This window comes from Ceratotherium simum, chromosome 4, assembly GCF_057802395.1.
Source record: "Ceratotherium simum simum isolate JZ-2026a chromosome 4, ASM5780239v1, whole genome shotgun sequence".
Taxonomy (NCBI): Eukaryota; Metazoa; Chordata; class Mammalia; order Perissodactyla; family Rhinocerotidae; genus Ceratotherium; species Ceratotherium simum.
Genome location: NC_141903.1, coordinates 60,774,496 through 60,780,825, shown reverse-complemented (window position 1 = coordinate 60,780,825; position 6,330 = coordinate 60,774,496). Strand labels below are relative to the sequence as shown.

Below are 6,330 nucleotides of genomic sequence, written 5' to 3'. Positions count from 1 at the left end.
ATTAGAATGTTCCACAGGCCCAGTGGTCCTCCCACATAAGCCAGATTTTGACCATGGAGCTGAAGTGTGATATGCTTGCCTTACATTGTAGGGTTTCTTAATTTGAGTCAAATAATCTGAAAGCAATTGAATTAAAAACTGAAACACCTGGTAAATGTTAACTTACTATGTTAAGTGAATTTATTAATTGATTTACTAAATCTGTTTATACATCTCTTTCCCTTGAGACAGTCTTCTCTATTTTATGGGCCCTTGAAAAATAATCTCTAGGTTTGTAGAATTTATTCAAGCCTCCAAACTCCCAGCACTGGATGTTCTAAATATGAAATAGTAAAAACAAACTAATTTCAAAATGGCTGTGGATTGGGGGATTTGATAATTTAGCCAGTGTTTTCAGAAACAAAACTGGAGAGGTAAGAGGTCTTGCTCACTTTTGCAGACATGCCTAAGTATTCACAGCTGTCTTTTTAGTACTGGCTTTGTTATAACCACATGAAGCATTCACTTTACTGATTGGGCACAAGTGCTTCAATATTTCTATCTGTGTATTCGTACATCTGCTCAGAAAATAAAACACATTGCTTTGATATTTGTTTTTTCAACTGAGATTGTGGAAGATGTTGCCCTCAGTTACTCGATCTTTTGGAATACAAAAGACTACTCTGCCAGCTCTTGAAAAGATAGCCACGTTTGAATTAATTATTTTCAATAATATATAAGCAAATAAAATCCCCTTGCACTAGAATTTGAGTGATATTTAACTTTGGCATTTCTGCTTTCTCTTCACTTTCAAATAGTACATTTCACTCTGTCTCCAATATAAACTGGATATGTCATGTCTTTTTTTTGAGTCATTGAGTATCATTGACATGGCACCAAGATGTATAGCAGAGTAACAAAAATTTGTGATTTGACAATGAATCTTATACAATATTACCTCAGCTAGAAGAGGTGTTTTGTCTGTTTTGTTTTGTTTTTAAGTTGTTTTTGTCTCACTGGTATTTTAAATATTTTCAGTAAATTGTGTAATATGAAAAAGTTCAATAAAATGTTGAAATAAAACCAATATTTTTCTTTTACTGATGCTACTCAACCACAAGTCATGTAGGGGTTCAGGATATGTCACCCCAAAGTATGCCATGTTGGTTTATTGATTATTTTGAATTAAACGTACTTGAGAAACAGCCAATGCAAGGACACTGACCCTCCTTTTTCCACCTGAAAGCGAGTGATAAAATCTCCGTGTGAAAGGTAGTCTCCCTGTACCAGGAGAGTAGAAGGGATCCTTATCACCAGAGACAGGGAATTTAGGGCTGAGAAGGCTGTGTAAATAAACCTTGTTAATTCTTTACCATTTATTACCCTAAGTCCAAGCCCCTCTGCCTTGTCAATTCTTAACAAATCTATTGTTTCTTTGTCTAAAAGATAGAAAATCTTTCTGTTCTGGTCACTTCTCTGAGTCTTGTCTTTCATGGGGCTTCTGTATGTACGAAATTAAATTTGTTTTTCTCCTGTTAATCTGTCTTATGTCAATGAAGTTATTACACCAACCGAAGAACCTAGAAGGCCAGAAGGGAAAATTTTTCTACACCTACAGTCGTAAAAGAAAAGTAGGTAAAAATGATCAAGAAAAATATATGTAAAGTTAATGTTTTTTGCCCACCATTTAAAAAATCCTTCTGATGCAACTGTGATGTGGCTCACAAAACAAGTAACATGTTTCCTATGCATTATCTTTTGTAAAAGTCTTACACATTCCCTATTTGATCCTTACAACAACCCTCAGGGATTTTCTGAGTAGTGCTATCTAGAAAGGAAATAGGTATAGATGGTGGGCATCGCTTGAAAACATTGTAAGGTGATCAGAAAAACCTGCAGTCACCTAGGGCTAAGAATTACTATTGAGACGTGAAAGAGACTGCCTAAAAGAGAGGAAAAGCCAAGGAGAGGGTTTCTTTGGGAAATTAAGGCTTTCAAAAGGGGTCCTGTATACTGGGGAATTTAGAAAGCCACATGTGTGGCCAGGGTAGGACGCATGCTCAGAAAATAACTGAGAATACCCTAAATTTTCACCACTGGATGATCTATAAACTCAGTGCCAGCAGAAAGTGAAGGGTGAGGCAGAGTTGTAAATAGCTTGGCTAAGCATTAATGGAGTGACCCAACACAAAGCCAATCCACAAAGTTAAGCAACTAGCTGAACACAAAGCCAGAAATCAAACCTAGGTCTTTAATCTAGTTCAGTGTCCCACCATAAAGGGACCTTTCAAAGTCAGGAATAGATGGTCTAATGGTATCTGTTCTTTAGGAAAAGAACAATGGCTCACATTTATTGAATGCGTAGTTTAATGCCCAGATCATTAAGGACTTAAATGCCTTATCTCATATATTACCTACAGCAACCTTGTGAAGTAGGTACAGATAATATGTATCCTCATTTGACAAATGCAGGTGCTAAAGCTGGGAGGTTAAGAGCTTTGCCCAAGATGATACCGTTAGTAAGTAACATAGCTAGGATTTGACTCAGGCTTGTTCAATTCTTGCACTCCTATGCTGGTCACCAGGCCGAAATTTGCTTTGCTTTAAATAGTGACATCCAACAGAAGGACTGAAGGACACCACTGTTCTCACTCACTAATGAGTTGCTTCTCAGCTTAATCTGTACTGCAGTTGACAACGGAATGCTTCTGAGAGCTCTTTGGTAGGTCCATCTACAGTCCTCACCACTTGCCCTTCTCCAGGTTGGAAACAACCTCTCTCTTTTTCTTTGAGTTTCCATAACCTCTTAATCCTTTCTTGTAACATTTGGACTCTCTACCTTGCAGTTATCTGTGACTATCTGTTAAATTCTCTAACTTGATCCTAAAGGTCCTGTTTTCTCCCCATTCCCACTACACATACTACATAGACACAGACATCATAAATTACACAGACATAATAGACGTTGAATGATTAAACGGATTTGATTAAATTGTGCACCCAATCTTGTCTATATATTTTGAAACTTATTCTCTTTTAGCTTCGAATTTCAACACTGAGAGTGACCTTTGGAAATCATCTCAACTAAACCTCTCATTTCACAAGTTTGTAAACTAAGTCCTAGAGATGTTTGGTGATTTTAGTAAGGTCACAGAATAAGAGTTGGTGCTGCAACCTAGGTCTTCCACTCCCAGACTCGTCTTTTTCTCCTACATCACCCTGCCTCCTATCTTTCATTCACCGCTGACTCCCTCCTTTCTGTATACATATATCTATACAACATAGACACCAGAAACTCTGGCCACAGAAATCCTGTGGCATTTGAAAGACCCTACTTTCAAAAAAAAAATCTTCTTGCACATTCCTTTGTTACTTTTTTCATTCCATCTTTTGACTTCTTCACTGGCTCTAATTTCTAATCCTGTCCTTGGAATTTTCCTAACTCTGTTCTAAGGCTTTACTGTTTTGTGTCCAGAGCATATCATCCACTACCACTCCATTGTTTAACTGACTTCCCAATGTGTCTCTTCAGCCCTGATTTATCCCCTAAGCTCCAGATCCACATCTCTAATTATTTCACGCATATTGGCACTTGTGTTTCCTTACTGTTGCCTCAAGTTCAATATTGAAAGCTAAATTCATTATCTTCTGCAAACTGACTCTCTCTTCTCAATAATGTTAGCATTTTTCCAATATATGCAATCAATTTGAAATCGTCTTTAATTTCTCCCCAGATATTTCATAGTCAATAAATTATTAAAGCTTATCAAAAAGAGCATGCCATGAAGCCTGGAAAATCTGGCTTTGGATTCTGGTTCCATGGCATACTAACAATCTCTCTGAGCCTCAGTCTCCTCACATGTGAAAATCAGGATAAGGCCTACCTCACTGAGAGTTAAATGAAATAGTGTCTGTAAACAACCTGCAGTACTGAAAATGTTCCCCTTTCCAATCTCCTTTCTGCCGCTAGAGTTTAAGTTCTCATTATTTCACATGTGAGTAATGGATTTTCCCAATAGCCTTCCTCTCTTTTTTTTGTGAGGAAGATCAGCCCTGAGCTAACATCCAATGCCAACCCTCCTCTTTTTTGCTGAGGAAGATTGGCCCTGGGCCAACATCTGTGCCCATCTTCCTCTACTTTATACGGGACACCACCACAGCATGGCCTGGCAAGCAGTGTGTCAGTGCGTGCCCGGGATCCGAACCAGCAAGCCCCGGGCCGCCGAAACGGAGTACACACACATAACCGCTGCACCACTGGGCTGGCCCCTAGCCTTCGCTTTTAATAATTCTGCTCTACTATGAGAAGTTACTCTTCTTCTTTTTTTTTTTTTTTTTTGGGAGGAAGATCAGCCCTGAGCTAACATCCATGCTAATCCTCCTCTATTTTGCTGAGGAAGACCCGCTCTGAGCTAACATCTATTGCCAATCCTCCTCCTTTTTTTCCCCAAAGCCCCAGTAGATAGTCGTATGTCATAGTTGCACACCCTTCTAGTTGCTGTATGTGGGACGCGGCCTCAGCATGGCCGGAGAAGCGGTGCATCGGTGTGCGCCTGGGATCCAAACCCCGGCCGCCAGTAGCAGAGCGTGCACACTTAACCACTAAGCCACAGGTCGGCCAAAGAAGTTACTCTTCTTAATTATCATTTTATTAACATTGCTTCCCTGCTCAGTTGCTTTCATTAACCACCCAATGCCCATAAAATTAAGTTCCTACTACCCATCCAGGCTTTTATGCCTTCCCAAAGGCTTGTCACCTCTTTCTGGGCCCTCTCTGACCACTCACTACCATCCTACATGAGCAGTGGCTACTTTAATCACATCTACCTCAACACTCACGCCACTCTTGTTCCTGCCTTTGCATCTTTGCTCAATTTCTGCTCCACCAAGATTGTATCCTCTCATCTTACCTGTGCAGATCCTAACTCTCTCTGAGATTCCTAACTCAAATCCTAAGTCACTCAAAGGGCCCACGTTCATTGAGCACATTTGATATGCTAAGTGCCCTGACATAGCAGGAGAGGAGCTATGAATAAGACACCACCACAAGCACAGGGAACTTTCAGCCAAGCTTTCTCAAGCTACTCCTGTCCACATCTGTCTTTCCTCCTCTGAAGTCTTCTAGAAATAATCACCAGATTTTATCATGTCTTTTGGCAGCTATCATGGGTTTCTTATTTAACAACTTTGTTTATTACTCTTTCCACAAGACCGTAATCTCCATCATAATAATGACTAAATTTTGTTGAGTGTTGGATATGTGGCAAACACTGTATCGAATGCTTTACAAATGTTAGTTATTTATAAATTTTGCAAACATTATTTTATTTAATTCTTACTAAGACCCCATGAGGGTCATTCTCCTCATTTTATATATTAACGTATAATCATTATATTATAATAATATTAATATATATTATAACAATTATATTATAATTATAATATCAATATATTATTATTTATGATCTCAGTTTAAATAAGAGAAAACTGAAGTTTAAAAATGTTCGTAATTTGGTAAAAACCACATACCTAGCAAATACCTACCTAACAAGTACTTGAAGTAGCAGAACCCCTGGCTGGCTAATTACAGATCTCTTACTCTTATTAGCTCCCAAACAGACTTCTCAAGATCAGAAGTAAATTCACCACTCCATTCCATTCCAGCACCTAGCACATTTCTTGGTACACATAAGTATTCAAAAACGCAAATTGTATTTACTATAAGCAAGTAACTTGTTAAGACCATAATTTCACAATGTTGAAGAGGCCCTTTTGATAAATTCTCGCATCTAGAAAATGAGTTCAGAACTCCTATAATTGCCAGCCTGAAATCCAACCCTGAGGCTAGGGTCCGTCTAGAAATCTACCTTGAGTAATGCCTCACAGTCTCAGACAAACCTAGACTTTTAAGACAAATTAGAGAATCTCTCCACCCCAAATCAGATTCTACTGGAATTATTTTTAAACAAAAGTATGAAGTGTGCTAAAGAAAGCCTATTTCTGGCTGTTGTAAAATCTTATTCGTCTGATCTAACCTGTTAATAGAAGAAAACTTTCCGTGCTGCCTCCTCCGACACACAGTGCCTGGGGAAAATATGTGTTTGAAGTAGCAACTTCTTTAATTACCGGTTTAGTCACAAGATTCCTGCATCCAACAATGGAAGTGTAGGGCCCAAGTACATTTTATTTCTTTAAAAAGACCTATGATGTGCCGCAACTAGTGAGCAGATGACTTCTTTGGGCTAGGTGAAATAGTACTGAGCCAGAGAAAAGAAAGATCTATGGCCTGAGTCTTGGGGAAAAGATAAACTTGGCGAGATCAAGCTTTGGATAATAAAAGAGGTCCGTCCT

The 6,330-nt window shown here is 38.7% G+C and overlaps 1 protein-coding gene across 1 annotated transcript in view; it reads right to left on the bottom strand.

Moving 5' to 3' along the window:
• Positions 1–6,330, bottom strand: part of TMEM232 (transmembrane protein 232) — a 694,734-nt gene that overhangs the window by 217,513 nt on the left and 470,891 nt on the right. The gene's annotated exons all lie outside the window — the stretch shown is intronic.